The following is a 20,089-nucleotide window of genomic DNA, read 5'->3' as shown; positions in this document are numbered from 1 at the left end:
AAAAATTTTTATTTCTTTATTATAGAGGTAAAATATACATATAAAATTTACCATCTTTACCATTTTTAAGTGTACAATTCAGTAGTAAAAATACATTTATATTCTTTTATTTTTTTCTTTTCAGCCCCCCAACCCCCTTTCTGGCCTCTAGATGTTTTAAAATGGGAACCACGTAAGTGGGTGATTCCAGGGCAAAAGAAGTCTATTCTATTTTGAGTGGCAGGATTATTTTACATAACTATGGGATTCAGAATAAGGTATTTATCAAGTGTGTCTGTGGATGGTGTTTCAAATATGATTTAAATTGGCCAGGTGCAGTGGCTCATGCCTGTAATCCCAGCACTTTGGGAGGCTGAGGCAGGCAGATCACTTGACCCCAGGAGTTTGAGACCAGCCTTGCCAACATGGAGAAACCCGATCTCTACAAAAATACAAAAATTAACTGGGTGTGGTGGCATGCTCCTGTAGTCCTGGCTACTCTGGGGGCTGAGGCAGGAGGATCCCTTGAATCTGGTAGGTGGAGGTTGGAGGGAGCCAAGACCATACCACTGTACTCCAGCCTGGGCAACAGAGTGAGACTCTGTCTCAAAAGAAAAAAAAAGTTAAGTTAAAAAAAACCTAACATAAAAGGAGTAGTCCAAGATTATCTTCACTTGGCCCATTTTACAGATTACAAAATATGTCATATTAAAAATAAATACAAATTAGAATTTTAATTAAGTCTGAATTTTGGTGGTAATTATTTTTGAAATCTCATCACACTTTTTTTCTAAGACATTTTCATTTAAGACAGTTTGGAGTTATCCCAGAAACTTGAATTATCCTTTAAAAGAGTATTACATGAAATATATTTTTATTAGTGGAAAAGAATAGAACTCTTTCACACGTGTTGGGTTAGTTTCATTTCCAAACTACAGACCCTTACCTTGTGGAGTCAAAGCAAAGATGGTAGGTACTTAATTGTACTCTTTGAATAGTGCACACTGTACCAAATTATTTTATTGCTGGGTCCATTGTAATTGATTGAGACCACTGTAACATGATCTTGTTGGATCATACATAAACTGTTCACTTCTCTCTATATTGATTGTACCAAATCTGCTATATACATCTAGCAATCCAGTCAATTTTTCAAACTATTTTATCAAGATTGACTTTCCATCTATCTTCTTGGGGACCAAGAAAGAAACTCAATAAATCTTTACCAAATGAAATCAACCCTTAAATGAGTGAGCTATTTCCATTGTCCAGTTGTCCAAGTAAGTTTTAAAGCAGAGGGTGTTTTTGACAGCTTTGTTAATTTGGCTCTTTTTTTTTCTTGCTGGCAATTCAAGTATAATTGAATTCTAGTGTTGAGCTTTAAATATGTACTTGAGACTTGAAAAGGAAGCTTGATGAGGCGTGTACTGCAGCATAACCTCCCAATTATTCACACATTTATGGGACTGTAATCACCAAGGTCTCTCATTGTAAACATTATGAACACTTTTATAACCAGACATTGATATGAGCTAATAGGCAGTGAATTACAACTCAAATGATGAAATTACAAACAGTAATCAAAGGGTGAGGGTCATCAATCCTAATTAACACCACCATTTTTTAGTTCTAAAATCTCTGATTCTGTATCAAGTCACATTTTAGTGTTACCTGAGTAATTTCCAAAACTTCAACTGGTAAAGGCTGACATGTTTGAGAATGATTCTAGAGCCTCAGAACTACTCACTGCCTACAATGAGGACAAGAAGTACTGCCATTTTTGTGTCTTGCTTTTAGATTGAAATAGCTTAGAAGTTATCTGTCTGTCATTTAGCATGACATAATAGCTGTGTTTAGTAAAGCATCCCAGGTTGGATCCTGCTAGTATAATACTTAACAGGATTGGAAGAAAATCCTACATAAATGTGATTAGTGACCCTTACCTCCCTTTGTCCTTTTCTCCATTCAAAAAATATTGATTGCGTCATAACCTTGTGTCAAACATTGTACTAGGCTCTGGGGAAATAATCCAGGCATGCTATCTCACCACCATTGTAGAGCTTTAGCATTGTAGTTCCAGTGCTATCAAGGAAGATTTCAGATGTTATTGAATGAATTTATACTGAACACAATCTTTAAAGTCATGAGAAAAACAGCAACAATGGATTGACATATATTCTGCTAGAATCAGTTGGGTAACCCACTTTCTTCTCGTTCTATGGTGGTTTGGGAGCAGAATTGGGAACAAGAAGATTTCTGGTCATTTTTGTTTCTTTGTTTGAGCTGTGTGGGGAGATGGATGAGAAGATAATAGGGACTAGGAATTGCTTAAAACAACATTTTGAAAGAAAAATCTATGAACGGACTTGCTGTGCAGTTTCCCTATTTGCTCAAAGCTCTTCGGATAAGCAGCCACAGAAGTATCTATTTTCAGATTAAATGAACAAGAGAGATGTGTGTGTAAGTTCTGCTATGGGTTGAAAATCGTGCACAGTTTATTATACATCTAGTTAATGTATGCATAATCATGGGTAACAAATGATCAGCAAGCACACAGCTGGGTTTGGACTTTCTTTTCTAAATCCCTTCTCACTAAGGGTTGTTGAAAACCCCAGAGTAGCTAATAAAATCCACTAAAACTGGTACTGAAAATGGTGACAGATCCTAACAGCAGCATCTTCTTGAAATTCAATTTCTTCTTTTAGGTCCTTTAGTGGCTTTTGCTTCTCTTCTGAGTGAACTTATTCTTTCATGAACTATTCTGGCATGGTCCTTTCCACATATTAGGGCCCTGACAGCATTTGCTCCAAGTTTATTTGAGGTATGGTTTTGTTGTCATTGTTGCTATTTAGTTTTAACTAATTTTATTTCCAACGATACCTTGCTTTATCTATTCAGTCTGAAAAATGCTTCCTGTAGCTACTGTTAGCAGGGAGTGCCTTCTGTCTTTTTTTTCTGTGCACTCTCATAGTGCGAGATTTTTTTTTCTTGTAATAAAAAAATATATATAGAAGAGAAGAATTTTACCTCTGAATTGTTTCCAGATTGAAGTGAAAACGGAGTCCCCCATTGGTGGAAGCACAGCTGCTGCCACATGTCCTGTGTCTGCTCCTGTGTCCTCACTGATGGGAGTGGCTTACTGGTATAATGTTTAGCCATTTTCATGCTGTGTTGTGAGCTGGCTTGGTTCTCTCCCCTCACAACCCCTACGAAATCAGTCTCTCCATGGCCTGGTGAGACCTGGGTAGATTGATGGGACACGTGTGATTCTAGGATAGCCTAGGCTTCCTGATGGCCACCAGCAGTGGTGTCTGGGTGGGAAAGATGAGACACACACACACACTCTCTCTCTGTCTCTTAGCTCTCCTGTTGAAATGTAGAATTGGGGAAATTCAGAGACTGGGCAGGTTAGCTTTGGAAACTGATTTGAAAGGCCACAAAGTAGACTTGGGACTAGGACAGCAATGACAGGCTGAAATTATGAGGATGAAGATCAAGGGAACGGGGAGAACAAAGCAGTGATGCACTGAGAAGGTGTGAGTAGTGCTCCATGCAGTTCGTGAGAGAAAGGGAGAAAGACAGACAGACATACATACATACACACACACATGCATACAAGTTGATGCACAGACTCACACAAAAGCCACCTCAGTTCCTGACTGCTTTTGCTTCCAATTTTGGTTTACTCATGTCTCTTATCTTGGGGCACCTTGAATGAACTGTCTCTGCCCCTTATGGCCAAATGCGCCTTGACAACATCAGTGAAGCCTGATGAACTTTTGTTGAATATTGTGACACTATGGATAATAGTATTACAGAAACCAAGATAAGTTAACTAGAGGATATCCAATGTAATTGTTACCCTCCCGCTACCATTTCCTAATCATAAAAATGTCTTCTGAATGCCTTGACTACATGTCTGTAGTTGAAAAACTGAATGTCTGTAGTTGAAAAACCACTGGAAATTGTTTTCTTCCTTGTTACCAATGTCCATAAAAAAATCAGATACCACTAATATCAGAACTCAGAAGTCCTTATTATATAGTCCTTTACTATTAATTCATTTTAATGAATACAGAACTAAAAAGTTGTTATGTGTGATATATAAATAAACTATAATGAAGTTTTGTGCTGAATATATGGTCTGGAAACCACTAGACATTTGTGTTTCATTCGCATAGCATGCTGGTTGCCATTAAATTACTCTTGGTAGGGAATGCCATGTTCTGATGGCAGCTGAATGTAGAATTCTATCTTCTTTGTGGTAAAGGGGAAGAAGTGTGTTTGAGAGCATTTACATGTATATCTTACTCTTCATTTGTGTGGTTGCTTCTCTCGGTAGAATATGGTTTGGCAAGGGGGTATAGTAAAACTTGTATTTTTGGCAAGTGTAAGATATCACTCATAAGTAAGGCAGATCTTCCCAAACAAGTTGCTATATAAAATTTAAAGCATCAGTGTTCATTCACATATTTCTCTTATGCACTATGTTTATCCTCTTTTGTTAGCTTTCCATGCTTTTGTCATTGTTGTTCTTTCCTTCTTCTGTCTTCTCTTCAGCTGTCCTAGAAGTAGTGGGTGACTTAGATCGGGGTGCAACATAATGTCATCTGTAAATATAAGAAGGCAAATATCTCCTGGGGATACACTACATGTGGTCCAGTGGATAACAGACATTCATTCATGTGTGTTATTAATATCCATGTATTTGGCCATCTTTAGTCTATAGTCTCTACTCAGCCCCTCTAACACACACACACACACACACACACACCCCAACCTAGTTTTAATTGAGTGAGAAACTGCGTTGTTTGTTCAGGCAATAAAAAGGAAAAAGTTCTTAGGGTAGGGTAATTCTTATGGTAAATTTTTTTCCTTTAGGATTTTTAACTACAGTAGGCACACTGAATTCAGTGCTAGAGGCAGCCATTGTACTGTGAGGAGATATTATTTGTCTCATTAGCACTATGGGAATGCCATGAAAGGGTCCATGACCCAGAACCCATCTTGCTTTAATAATGGCTTCACCCTCATAAAAGATTTTTAATGGCTACATGAGACATATATAAATATTAAACGCCATTCCTCTTTGTTGATTCACAAGCCCCAATGAATAGGACTCCTTCGTGGCTTCCAAAGTTGAAGAAATGTGCCTGGCTTCTCACGCCAATGAGTGAAGCAAACAAACCCACAAACGGAAACACCTCAACTGTGCCCTGCTAACCCATTTGTAAACCTGAGAACACTGCGAGTCTTCAGCTCTTGTTGGCTGCCTTGCGTTCTCTGACTCGGAAACAAAATTTCTGTCTGTTGTATACCTGTTCCAAATCCTGCTCTAGGAGAATTAGGAAAACATGGTCACGTATATGTAACGAGACATTTTTCCCAAACGTAACTTTATGGTCTTCATCAAAACTTAGTTCATTTGCTTTGGTCCCCCAGCCACAGCATTGCAACTCCAGAGATGGACTATACCCCTATGCAAAAGAGCATTTTGTGCATATATTTAAATTTGGATAGACTAATGCTCACTAGTTCATCTGTATATTTAGATTTCAGTAAGAACTCAGAATCCTGGTGATGCCATTGCTCTTTTCCCAAGGCCTTGTGCTGGAGTGTAACATTACATGAAAATCGGTGCTGTTTGTTTAATCAGAATCCCCCCAAGGTTAGCACCTGCCATCCTACTGCCTAACTGTATAATGATCCTGTGTGGATGACAAGATCCCAAAGAACTGTATTTGCCATATTTTTCTTGCCTTCTGGTGTGGATGACAACATCCCAAAGAACTGTATTTGCCATATTTTTCTTGCCTTCTGGTGTGGATGTCAGGTCTATACCATTTAAAGATGCCTTTATTTACAAAAGGGAAATTGAGTTACAGACTTCCTGTTGTGAGTAGAGCTGCCTGGGGAAAACGATGGTAGAAAGGTGTTCTCAAGGAGAGAGCCAGAATATGTGAGCCCAGAAGCACTTGGGGTTTGGCAAACTTTATATTCATTTTTTTAATATTTGGGGTTCAGCAGAGCCCAAAATGTATTTTGCTCAAAGTCCCATTTTCCTTTCATTTTCCAAAACCGTGTATATTCTAGGGAAATTTAATCTGTGTATTTTGGAATCATTTAACTCTCATGCATCAAAATATTGCATGGTAAATACTAGATCTGGGTTCAAGAAATCTCTTGAGCTCTTTGATAAGCAATTTTTTTCTTTGAACCCGGAAGTAAAAATTCTCTTTGAATGAACGCAGAGAAGTACAGAGCATACTTCTCAGATTATCTCCCAGACAGAGTGGGGAGCTTTCCATGTGTCTACTACAAAGCAATGATGGGAACAAGGCTTTCTGGGGGCAAGGCCTTCAGAAACAGGCCTTGGACATTTATGGGCTTTTCCATTGAGGACTTCTAGCACCCCATTTAGCTCAGTCAGACTTAGATCTTTTCTGTTGCAACAACAGCCCTAAGTTAGTTCCAGCCCATGTCTTCTGATGTGCTTCTGAACCCTACAATCTTGTCTTTATTTAAAATTATATTTTGCTCATCCTGGGGTTTTATACATTAAATTTTCCTTTGAAGTACGGTATTGAAATATTATTTGATTACTGAGTTTTTTGGTGCCCTCTTAAGTTTTGTGCCTGAGGTCCATGCCTCATTGGCTTTGCACCTGGGCAGCCCTCTCTTCTTCCTGCTGTGGCTCACTCCATCTGAGGCATACCAGTGTGCAGTATGGGAGGAGCATGGCAGTTGAGAAACTCTGCTCAAGCCTACTTCTGAGTTTGGTTCAACCGGGCTTTCTCTGCTTGGGGACCAGATGGCCTGTACCCAGTGTGTCTACTCACGTGCCCCCTCTCCCATATGTCTCAATTAATGCTGAGGCCATGGAGTTTGCAATTTTTCTTTTGTCAGGAGGTTGTCTGTATAGTGCAGAATAAGAATAGAATAAAGGCACCTGTTTCTAGGGCATAGCCTTTTCCCATCGAAATGATTACTTTAATCTCATACAGATTGGAAACAAGGAACATTTCATCCACTCTATTATTCATCCCAGTGAACCAAAGGAATGGGAAAAATTTGTTCTAGGTCACACAGAGTCTTGTCAAGATTGGCTTTAAATTCGAGGCCTTTCTAGTCACAGTTGATGGCTTAATTGTAAAAGACACTGCCAGCAATGACTGAAGAGTGCCAGATCCTAGGTTCTGTGTCTTCTTAGCTGCACTGTGTCATTTAATCCTTACAACAATCTGAGGTCAGAAGTATTATTATCCCTATTTTACAGATGAGAAAACTGGGGTTTAGAGAATGTAACTAACTTCCCCAACATTACCCACCTAGGTAATAGTGGAATCCAGAACTTTCTCACTCAAAGCTCTGGTTCTTATTCATTGTTCTGCCCACCTCCTGTCATGTAATCCAGACATTGGGAAAAAAGGCAGTTTCCCCTCTTTTGTGGGGAATGCTGGTCACAGTGTTTTCCGTATTAAGACACTGAATAAATGCTATAATTCTTTCATTAAAGTTTTGATTTCTATGGTTTTTTCCCCAGATTTTAATGAAAAAATCCTCAGTGTCTAAATTAAAGCAAAGCCAATTCTTTTTCTTTCCCATGTCACAGCTATCACAATGCTTTTCTTCCACAGTTCAGAAGCCAAGGTTCATCTAAGCGGCTGCCCCTATCTGGTTTCTGCAAGTCTAGATGGAATAAGACAGATAGCAATTTATTGTAAATTTTTTGGGATAGGTGGAGAGATAGGAAGCTCTAAAGAATTCACATTCATCTGGCAACAACAGGAATGCTTGTCTGCTATCCTTAAGATCCAGCGTTTAGACCTACAAAGCATTCTCTGCTGGCCCCTGCTCTGAATGCAGTGTGGACCCTGTGAGGAATTCCTAGCAGCTCTGCTCCGGTCATTTCCTTCTGGGAAGGCTTTTCACCTGGCCTCCAAAGCTCCACTGAGACCTGTCCCTAGATTATCTCTCCAATTAAGGCCCAAGTTGATAGACTTCCCTTATTTCTTAGACATCTGGTTTAGAGCTTGGTGCCTTGGGAATCGCCAAGTTCTGCCCTCATGTGGACATCCCAACCTTGTGAAATTCAAATGTGGAGTTCTTTCGCTAACGAGGCAGCTTAATGGGCCTGGGATTAAAAGCACAGCGGCCTGTGTCCAGGACTAGTTATATAAGAGAACCTCCAAGAGAGGACAGGACATGGTTTTCTACAAATAAATAAGGCAAAGAGGCTACACTCACTAGTGCCACAGCTGGGGAGCAACTATGAGCAATGAATTTCTCATGCTAACAAATCCAAACTCTTTGGAAAACAGATGCTGAGCGCTGGGACTGGCACTGGATCTTCCCTGGCAGGAACTGCAAAGGTTCAGAGATGGAAGGGTATCTAGAAATCATTTGTTCATAAACACAGCTTTTATGCCCTGCCTGGGCTGCCCTGGTGGATCCCTTCCATGCAGTGTTTCTATGAGGAAGAAGGCAGACATGCAAGCTTTCTGCAGCCCACGCTCTACAGAAATAATTAAACAGTTTTTCTTAACCTCTTGAACTTTTCATTTATTATTGCCATCCATTATGTCTACCTTCTCAAATCGCAGAATCCCAAAACTGAGCTCTGGGGTCAAGGGTTTATTGTTTAATGGAGATAGAACATTTTGTAAATTGCACAAAGTCACAATGTTTATAATAGAAGCTTCTGGTGTACTGAATCTTTTCCATTTAACAAACAGTGAGCTTTGACATGTGTTCTTCCTACATAGCAAGAAATCTGGGGTAAGTGCAGTACTGGCATGAACGCGTTACCAAATCCTTCCTGTAAACCAAGTGACATCTGCAGTCAAATAAAAACATTCCTTCCACCAAATACCAGGAAATTCTAAAAGTATCACTATTCTTCTAAGGTCATACTAAAATGAAGTTTTGGCTTTTAGAACACAGAGTAAGGATGAAGAAGGCCAACATTTTTGTCCAATACACATTTGTTGCTACAAGTCCTTGGGGACAACCTCCTGTTTCAAATATGAACATGTGTATGGAGAATTAGTCCTAGGATTTAACCTTCAAATGAAAAGTGTAAATATTTTAAGAAAATGTACTAATGTTAAAAAATATTTCTGTTGTCTTTGTTTTTGCTGGAATTTGTACTTTCAAGTCAGGAACGGATTTGCTTGAAACAAAGCAAACGTCCTCAAAAATGTACCCAGCCAAAATAACCAATGTATAAATACTTAGGATTAACAAAGTATGAATATTCTTCAGTGAAGAAACTTGACCAAGAATTGGAAGTCCTTGGGAAATAACGGAAAAAAGTGTCTTAAACCTAAATTTTTAACCCTTTGTGTTGGAGGTCTAATCAATATTTTTAAAGGAAATAAATGTTTGTGTAACATATTCTCCTGCATTTCTTTTTGGGACTTTATTAAGTTAATGCTAATATAAAATCTTTTGGACTATAAGTGTAGTTGCTGAAAACCAACGTAAAAAGTGAAATTCCATGAGTGATTACCATAACTATTTTCTTAAGTCTTCACAATTGGCTCATAGCACCGGATATATTTTTGGCTAATTTTTATGAGGTAAAAACACCTATAATACATACATTTTACATTTGTAATGGTTCAGGCAGGTTTCTCTGCAAAATTCTCCATTCCTGATCTTCCCTGGCAGTGCTCACTTAATTTTTTTCTCACTGTCTTAAGTTTCTAAGAGAATTTTGTAGTATTTAATGTTTGCCTCAATGGACTCTTGCTTACTGTGGGCCAAGCAAGGCCTTGCAGGACTCAGGCTCGCCATTGCAAATTGGCCAGCAGGTGTCACTGTGGGTTTGGGTGGTAACCCAATTGACTACAGAAAAGAATGACTGATGAAGGGGAATCAGAAAAGGAGAGAAAGGGAAATACAAAAGCAGGTTCTTAGAGGAAGAGAAAAGTGAATTAAAGATCCCTGATGTTTCCATAGACCTTTTCTCTAGGATTTCAGAGTTCTTTTGTACCACCTCCCTGGCTCCTGTTAGCCCAGATAGGAATTCACTTGCATAAGATCTGTTGATTCTGGGTTAGTCACTACGGATAACTTCACTAAATAAAATAGCAACAGAGATGAGCAAAGTTGGGAAGAACTGGATTCCTGCAGCCTGTTCCCAACCGCTCAGGCCTTGCCTCTGGGCTTCGTGGCTATCTGTTTTTTTGAACCATAGGCCCCTTCATTTAACCTCAGAAACGTACAAAGTCTCTCAGCTTTTTAATAGGTCATAGACTTGTGGCCCAGAATAAGATTTTGGCTATCCCTAACCGCTCAGTAGTAAAATAAATCCTACTGTTTCATTACTTAAAGGGGCATCTTGGCCTGGAAAGTTGGTCCTTGTATCTCCCAAAGATTTGGATTGCTCATTTTCAACAAAGCTAGCCTATTCAAGTCACATCTCTTTCTGAGTGCGTGGAATTTCTTAATAAATAAAATTTCAATTTGTAAAATTAACACATATGTCTTGAACACCTGTGAACTTTTAAGAATAGCTGGCCATAAAAACTCCCTGTACAGTGAGGAATTCACAGATGGCCTAATTTGAATAGCAGGCTGTAAATTGATTTCTTTTTTGGCTTGATATGTGAAAACAGCATCCATGTTGTTGGTGCAGAGAGCAGGCAGTTTGTTAAAAAAAAAAAAAAAAAAAAAGATGCATGGCTTGACTTCTCCAAATAAGGCATAACGTGTGTGAAATATCTTATATGTAGTCAAGTTCTGAAGAAAACAAAGCAGAAAAAGGCTTTAAAGAAAAACAGAAAGTTTTCTACCTTCTGGAGAACCTTTGTGACACTGTAACTTTTACTTTTTATTTTTATTTTATTTTATTTTTGAGATGGAGTCTTGCTCTGTCACCTAGGCTGGAGTGCAGTGGCACGATCTCAGTTCACTTCAGCCTCCGCCTCCCTGGCTCAAGTGATTCTCCTGCCTCAGTCTCCTGAGTAGCTGGGATTACAGGTGTGCACCACCATGCCTAGCTAATTTTTGTGTTTTTAGTAGAGATGGGGTTTCACCATGTTGGCCAGGATGCATTGTTAACACCTTAATGTCTTCTGTGTTCCACCCGTCTCAGATCATGGACCACCATCACATGATGATGTCATGATACCTCATGGCTGGAGGCTGGACCCAGGAGGGTTAGAAACAAAAGCAATTCCTCTGTTGTGAACATCCTGCAGTTTATATCTGATTTTAATTTCCTTACCTTTAAGTGTACATACATTAAGTTTCTTAATGATCCTTCTTCTAGTGCTGAGTCTAATGATTAAAACTATAATGTTAAGAAAAAAGAGAGGATAAATTTGCAGATTCAAAAACATTTAGAAAACTTAACTACAAAGTATGAACACTTAGTTGCCATCTAGCTTAGTCATCCATTCACAGAGATTAAAAATTCAGGAGGAGGCTGGTTTGGTTCCATAAAAGATGATAAGGAGATGGCTTAAAACTCTTCGTGAAAGTTCTTCAGGAGGTCCATGCATTCATATATATGCCCCCTTCCCAATTCTCATTTGTGTATAAGGATAGGTCATTAATGTAACATTGTTTTCTCTGGTGCTCAAAGATTAAGGTTCACTTTTGCTTAGGATTTCTGGCAGAACATGTAGGAATCATAGCAACAGGCACTACAAGCACAAGCAGCTGATGGGTGTGGAGTGGGAGAAGAGAAAGAGGGAAGAGGGATGTTAAGGTATAAAAATACTTATCCAGGGTAACAGAGCATCAACAGAATTCCTTTCAATTAGATATATACATCTGTGAGGAGTGGACTCCTTGGCCATTGGTTTATCCTTTGGAATAATGCCCCACCATTTCCATGACAACTTATTAGACAGTTAAAAAATAGTAGTGAGCACAATTCTTTCTGAGCCACTATGCCCTTTGTCTACTATGACTGCTATTGCATCTGTAATCACATAATATGACTGGGTATCTTGTGTAGGTGTAAGCGTGTGCACACATACTTCTGTGTCTGCTAAACTCCCCTCTCAGCACACAAAAAGCCTAGTTTCCCTAGGACAGGAGTTTCATGTTATACATCTCAAATCCCTGAAAACTTCTGCCTTGGTGCAAAGCATTTGGTGGGAGTTCACTGAATCTTTGTTGAATGAATGAAAATTATAAAGGATACTTTTGTTTGGCAAGTGTTGGTATTGCTAGATTACTTTTATGTAGTCCATATAAATAATTCACTTCTTGTGGTTCCATATCCTGATGTGAAAATTATGCATTTACTGTGCTTTCATAGATATTAATGGGGGCTATTAAAATCTAGAGATTATTTCTAGGTTGGTGGTCTTAGGCCTGGCACTGAATGAAAAAGACTTGAAATAAATTTTAATTTGTAAAAAGAATAAAACTCTATGCATTGCTTTGTTAAAGTTTAGCAGTTTGCGCACATGATTTTTTGTATTTATTTCACAAAGAACAACAAAAAGACACGAATTTTCCTTAATGTTAGTATTTAATATAAAAAAGAAAATAGAGTGGAGTATAAAGGGATAGAAACAACCCATCTGTCCTTGTGATATTTCCTCTTTAACATCAAATGTTTTGTTTAAAAAGTATAGTTTAAAAATGCAACTGTAAATGTAATGATCTAATTAAAAAATTTAAAGAAGGATTATATTTATGTTCCAGTACATCAGGTTTAGTTATTATGTACCAAATGCTATTATGTTTCTGTTGGGAAAACATTTTTTAAAGTTATTTAAAGCATTATAGAATGTAGCAAATCAAGCCATTACTTACGCTTTTTGGTGGAGGGGGCAGTGTAAGGAAAATGTGTGGAAAAGACTAATGTTTATGTATAATGATTTCATTATCATATTTCTACTCTCTTTGTCATCCAGGGTAAACTCAAAGGACATGTCATGAATTCCTGAACTGCAATAAATCTGTGAATGTCAGACACCGTGTGTGGGTAAAATGGATAATTTTCTGACCTTTAGTAAGCTTTCACTAGAGCAAAGGAAGTCCCTCAACATAATGTTTCCCCACTACAAAATACTGGCAGGAAGCCAAAGTATGCCCTTTGGCAAATCTCCAGCCTGGATGGTTTTCCTGTAGCGAGAAGACATTCATGCATCTGGCTGATGCTGTGAATTTTTTTTTTAAGAGAGCCTTCTGGAAAGACCTTTCCAATGTGTAACCTGCTGAGGGAGATGCAAGAACACATTAATCATGGATTTCTTCAAAAGAAACGTGGGGCTATCCTGCTCTAATTCAACAGGTCCAGCTCAATGTGAGCCTCAATACTATCACAAAAACGCTGGCAGATAACTTAGGCATGGATCTAGCTGAAAACTAAGGCTATGGTAAAAACAAAAGTACAATTTTTCATCCTCAGAAATAGGGTTTGGCCATGGTTGGCTTTCCTTCTGAAGGACAAAACTGATAGCAATGGAAATATGGGAGTAAATATATTGTTTATTATTATTTTCCTAAGTTTATCCAAAATCTCAAATTATTTCTGTCACTGTTTATAATTAGACCCATTGTCTTTTAAAATTATCTCAAAATAGAACGATCTTAGAGAAGTAACACATGGTTAATTTAGTCCTGATCAACCTTAGAGGTGAAATATGTTTCCCTTTCACCTTTATTTCATCACTTTCCCTACTGTCAATTGGTTTGACACTTTTAAAGAGTAGTAGAAGTTTAATTATTAGCTGTCCAACAAACTTTTCTGAATATTTTCCTTTTCTCAGGTGGGTATTCAGAACATGACCTCTCCCCTGTCAACACAAAAAGAAACAAAATTAAGGACCTCTCACAAGTACATAGGTAATCTTTAAGCCTTTTGGTGGGTTTAGGACGTTTCAGAATCACCTTGGTCTTATCAACCAATACAATTGCTGAGATGATTTTCACATGTGCTCATGAATAATCTCCTATCTTTTGAAAATGTCAGAATCAAATAAAAAACACTGATATCCACAAATGAATTAGTGGCCTGGTATACGCCCACTTCTGGAGAAAATAAGATAAAATTAAGAATTGCAGTAAAGAATACTAAAGTGTTTTTCCCTTAGGGCTCAGGTGTCTGGACTGCTAAGACTTGCTAGGACTTTTTCAGAAGCTGACCCAAAACCTGTATTTTGGTGTTACCTCCTGCCATTCTGCAAATTTACTCCATCATCCAGACAATTCGCACAGCTTGCACTTCCTTTGTTCAGCGTCATTCCCTCAGTTTTGAACATGTTTATTAACTTTATTCGAGCCAACTCATCCTTTGGAGACTAGTTAAAATGTACCACCTCCCCAAAGCCTTCTGCCCCAACCCAGGTCTAAGAAAGACTCAAGCCTCCCAACTCTTGGGGCACTTTGGATGATTCCAATGGTAGTGACACAATCTGCTTTGCATAGGAATTACTTGTTTGTCTGACTTACAACCAGAAGGCAAGTTTCTTGACACTAAGGACCATTTCTCATTTGTGTTTGTATCTCTACAAAATTGAGTACGGATTTCTCAGCCAACATTTGTTGAGAGATTAAAACTTGAAATTATTTTATTTTATTGGTTTCTTTTTAGATTGTTCACTCAGCATATAGAAATGGTACTGATTTTTGTACATTGGTTTTGAATGCTGCAACTTTACTAACATTATCAGTTCTAACAGCTTTTTGGTGGAGTCTTTAGGTTTCTCTTAATGTAAATGTTGGGAATAAAATGATCAGATTTATTCCTTAAACGTAAGCAGTCCTGTAGAGAACATGAACTGTTGTCTTGTTTTGCTCCCTTTAATCACTGAGTCTTCATTTGTTTACTCATGCTTTTAATAAGCATTCGATTGACTTTTAAGGACAGCACTTAGGGGCCAAAGGGCTTGACAATAAGTAGGAAAAGACTACAATTAAAATTAAGGTGATAATAGTATCTCACTGTGGTTTTGATTTGCATTTCTCTGATGGCCAGTGATGAGGAGCATTTCTTCATGTGTTTTTTGGTTGCATAAATGTCTTCTTTTGAGAAGTGTCTGTTCATGTCCTCTGCCCACTTTTTGATGGGGTTGTTTGTTTTTTTCTTGTAAATTTGTTTGGGTTCATTGTAGATTCTGGATATTAGCCCTTTGTCAGATGAGTAGGTTGCAAAAATTTTCTCCCATTGTGTAGGTTGCCTGTTCACTCTGATGATAGTTTCTTTTGCTGTGCAGAAGCTCTTTAGTTTAATGAGATCCCATTTGTCGATTTTGGCTTTTGTTGCCATTGCTTTTGGTGTTTTAGACATGAAGTCCTTGCCCACGCCTATGTCCTGAATGGTATTGCCTAGGTTTTCTTGTAGGATTTTAATGGTTTTAGGTCTAACATATAAGTCTTTAATCCATCTTGAATTAATTTTTGTATAAGGTGTAAGGAAGGGATCCAGTTGCAGCTTTCTACATATGGCTAGCCAGTTTTCCCAGCACCATTTATTAAATAGGGAATCCTTTCCCCATTTCTTGTTTTTGTCAGGTTTGTCAAAGATCAGATAGTTGTAGCTATGCGGCATCATTTCTGAGGGCTCTGTTCTGTTCCATTGATCTATGTCTCTGTTGTGGTACCAGTACCATGCTGTTTTGGTTACTGTAGCCTTGTAGTATAGTTTAAAGTCAGGTAGCGTGATGCCTCCAGCTTTGTTCTTTTGGCTTAGGATTGACTTGGCGATGCGGGCTCTTTTTTGGTTCCATATGAACTTGAAAGTAGTTTTTTCCAATTCTGTGAAGAAAGTCATTGGTAGCTTGATGGGGATGGCATTGAATCTATAAATTACCTTGGGCAGTATGGCCATTTTCACGATATTGATTCTTCCAACCCATGAGCATGGAATGTTCTTCCATTTGTTTGTATCCTCTTTTATTTCATTGAGCAGTGGTTTGTAGTTCTCCTTGAAGAGGTCCTTCACATCCCTTGTAAGTTGGATTCCTAGGTATTTTATTCTCTTTGAAGCAATTGTGAATGGGAGTTCACTCATGATTTGGCTCTCTGTTTGTCTGTTATTGGTGTACAAGAATGCTTGTGATTTTTGTACATTAATTTTGTATCCTGAGACTTTGCTGAAGTTGCTAATCAGCTTAAGGAGATTTTGGGCTGAGACAATGGGGTTTTCTAGATATACAATCATGTCATCTGCAAACAGGGACAATTTGACTTCCTCTTTTCCTAATTGAATACCCTTTATTTCCTTCTCCTGCCTGATTGCTCTGGCCAGAACTTCCAGCACTATGTTGAATAGGAGCGGTGAGAGAGGGCATCCCTGTCTTGTGCCAGTTTTCAGAGGGAATGCTTCCAGTTTTCACACCAGTTAGAATGGCCATCATTAAAAAATCAGGAAACAACAGGTGCTGGAGAGGATGTGGAGAAATAGGAACACTTTTACACTGTTGGTGGGACTGTAAACTAGTTCAACCATTGTGGAAGTCAGTGTGGCGATTCCTCAGGGATCTAGAACTAGAAATACCATTTGACCCAGCCATCCCATTACTGGGTATATACCCAAAGGACTATAAATCATGCTGCTATAAAGACACATGCACACGTATGTTTATTGCGGCACTATTCACAATAGCAAAGAGTTGGAACCAACCCAAATGTCCAACAACGATAGACTGGATTAAGAAAATGTGGCACATATACACCGTGGAATACTATGCAGCCATAAAAAATGATGAGTTCGTGTCCTTTGTAGGGACATGGATGAAACTGGAAAACATCATTCTCAGTAAACTATCGCAAGGACAAAAAACCAAACACCGCATGTTCTCACTCATAGGTGGGAATTGAACAATGAGAACTCATGGACACAGGAAGGGGAACATCACGCTCCGGGGACTGTTGTGGGGTGGGGGGAGGGGGGAGGGACAGCATTAGGAGATACACCTAATGCTAAATGACGAGTTAATGGGTGCAGGAAATCAACATGGCACATGGATACATATGTAACAAACCTGCACATTGTGCACATGTACCCTAAAACCCTAAACTATAATTAAAAAAAAAAAAATTAAGGTGATAAAACACACTCTAAATAACATGAATATTTTTCATAATATATTAACAAAGAAGTGAAGCAGGTCCCATGCTGTACCATGCTCTGGCTTTTGCTAATTGCTTCTGGCCTTACTCTGTACCTTGGTGGCTGTTGGAACTCCTTTCTCTTGCATACCCACTGTGGTGGATGCCGTGCCGTACTGCTCAGGTCTCCCTTCAGGAGTAAAGGACTTATCATCCTGGATGCTGAGAGTGTCTTAAGCAGGCACCCTCAGTTGTGAGTCCTCTTAAACTATTGTCGTATCTCTTCCCAGAATGACCCCTACCTGATGATTGATGCAGGAATATAAAGGCCTCATTTCTCTTACCACAATTCAGGACAAATCTTAAGCATTAATTCGTCTTCAGAACTCCCTGTAGGGTTCTAAGGCTTCCATTGGGACTGCATTGCAGCTCAACTTCTCCTTCTACTCAATCTTGCTTCCTTCCCTCCTCTTCTCTTCTGCATTTGTTTACTCTCAATAGTACTCCTTAATAATCTCTTGCATGCTACCCTGTGTCTCAGAGTCCACTTCCCCCAGCTACCACCTTGGCTCCCTGCTCCACCCCATGTTACTGTCGCTCCCAATATGAATAGTCATTCTACCAGATTCAGGCCTGCTGAATTCCCTCTAGCCAGCCAAGATGTAACCTTCCCCTAAACTACAGATGGGGGCCTGCCAGATGTTCTAGGTTAGAGAGGCATGGAATGAGCAACCAAGCAGGAATCAGAAACTCAGACCAGCAGCAGGCAAGGAAAGTACCAGGTGATATCACTTATAAAGGGGAACTCTTGGGATCAAGTAAGGCATGAAGGTTAGGAAAAGGAGGTGGGGAGCCAGATTGTTACTAAAAACATGTGAAAGAAAATACAGCAACAATATCGGTAAGCAATGAGCTTTTATAGGTATGAGGGACCTAATAAGAAAATGATTTCTAAGGTGGTGGTTGTATCCCTTTGCCATGATGGAACAGAACTTGCAATATTAATCAGGATGAATTAATGACAGAAGAAATGATTGGCAAGAGCGGTGATGACCTCTGGGGTGAAGATATTAAATCAGCAGCCCCTTGTGGTGATTTTTGCTTAGAAGCCAGAAAAGTGTTTCCCCTTCAGGGCATCTAAACTCTTATGGTAAAGAGCAACTGTTGTATGAATGGCCTATAGGTCTTAGGCTGAATCATGTGAAATTGCCAGTATTCAACTGTATTTGACTTCCAAAAATGATAACTTCATGTCATTCCATTTAATAATTTTTATTTATTTATTGTCTGTCTTCCCCAACTAGAATGCAGATATTATTTTGTTCAAAGCTGTATCACGGTATCCATTACAGTGTCTAGCAAAGTGGGTACTCACAAGTTTTCGATGAATTAAATAAATAAATTATGTAGTTCCTAAATATTTCTTGGCCATAATTTACTGTAATCCTTGGGACTTATTCAATTATAAGTAGTATGACTTCAATTTATATTAGTTAAGCAAAGAAGATAATGTTTTGGCATACACAACTAGAAATTCCAAGGGTACTGGCTTCAGGCACAGCTAGATCCAGGAGCTTGAATAATGTCATAATGATTTGGTGTCTTGCCATTGTTCGACTGATTTTTTTTTTCTGAGTTGACAGTATCCTCAGGCAGTTTCTCTCAATTTGCCAAGTGTCTCCAGGCTTACAGTCATTAGCTCAGCAAACCCCAGAGAAAATAAAAGTGGCTCTTTCCCAGTAGTTCAAATAGAAACTCCTAACTTTGACTCTCACAGAAACTACTTTGGCAATGTCTGAGGAGCCAAGGCAGGAGGTCAGATTCACCTCAGTCAATTGGACTGAGACTGGGAGAGATGGTGATTCTCTGAAAGAGAATCTTATTGCTGTTCCGAAAATAATAATTATAATAATAGCTGACAATTAAACACTTATTTCCCAGACACTATTCAAAAGGCAATACCCTCAGAAACTGTTTAAGGGAAGCACTGTTATTATCTTTATTTTATACGTGAGTACGCTGGAGTATACAGAGGCTAAGTAATTTGCTAAAAATCACATAGCTGGGAAGATAGAGCTAGAACGGAAACATTCACAGTCCCACTGCCCGCCCATTCCCTTAACCACTACACTCTGCTACCTGAAAAGGAGTTTGGGGGTAAAGAAAAACGTGGATGTTCACTTGCTCTAATCGTTTAAAAAATTCCTCCTTGGATTCCTCAGGAAATGTGATGTGACGAGATAAGAGATTGCTACAGGGCCAATGGTCTGGTAGCATCTAACTCATGATGGCAAATGGAGAGTTACTGGTTCACCTGTGGTCTGAGCATTGCCAGGGTGGGTTTTCTCTGAGACTCTGTCCCAGAAGTTGCTTCCTGGCTTCTGAGAAAGTGATTTCTCACAATCATAGCTTCTTCTTTTATAGTTTCCTCCCACATCTCTCACAAGATGACTTCTATCAAGTCAATTTGTTCTATTAACGAACAATTTTTAGAGTATCTTCAGCATACTCAAAGGAGAACACTTGGTGGATGTTTAAAAATGTGAAATCATAATCTGAGTTATTATATTTAAGTAGCTTCTAGCTTTGACATTCCAACAGTTTGGGGATATATTTGTGTATTGGATGCATGAGTTGATTCCCTGATAAATGCCACATCTATCTTTTATCCCTCCAGTTCCTTACCCATCTCCTTGAAGATAATTTATCAAAGTTTACTTCTAACAGGTATGGAGTGGTGAAGGCTCAGGTGTTCTATTTTCCATTCACAATGGTGGATGGCGCTTTGTTGAAGAACCCTCTGGGGAACTAGAGAAAACAGGCCTGAAAATCCGTCCTCTTGCCTGGGGTAGATGAGGCTTGTCTTTGGGATAGAATGTCTCATCAGGTTTATTTCCTGTAAAATGGGAGTGAAATTAGACGAAGGATTTTGGTAAGGATTCTTCCCAGTAGGGCTCCTGCTTCGCTGACTGAAGTACTTACAGCTGTTGGAGTGGTTGTAATCTCTGCTTCTCTCTGCACATTTGCTCTTGTCTCCACTCTGCAGGCTAAGATCCTCTGCAGCTTCTTAGTTTCTGTCTTCTCATGA

At 38.9% G+C, this 20,089-nt stretch overlaps 1 long non-coding RNA gene across 1 annotated transcript in view; it reads left to right on the top strand.

The window, feature by feature from the left end:
• The window catches only part of LOC129487886 (uncharacterized), a 52,815-nt gene extending 39,020 nt beyond the window's left edge, over nucleotides 1–13,795 (top strand). The window contains exons 3-4 of the long non-coding RNA XR_008659507.2: nucleotides 12,861–12,931; nucleotides 13,719–13,795. This is a non-coding gene — a long non-coding RNA (uncharacterized lncRNA). The remainder of the gene's footprint in view (nucleotides 1–12,860; nucleotides 12,932–13,718) is intronic.
• The last annotated feature ends 6,294 nt before the right edge of the window (nucleotides 13,796–20,089 follow it).

The sequence above is a fragment of the Symphalangus syndactylus genome, chromosome 8 (assembly GCF_028878055.3).
Source record: "Symphalangus syndactylus isolate Jambi chromosome 8, NHGRI_mSymSyn1-v2.1_pri, whole genome shotgun sequence".
NCBI classification, from domain to species: Eukaryota; Metazoa; Chordata; class Mammalia; order Primates; family Hylobatidae; genus Symphalangus; species Symphalangus syndactylus.
The sequence above is the reverse complement of the archived record's forward strand: the minus strand, read 5'-3'. Positions and strand labels throughout refer to the sequence as shown.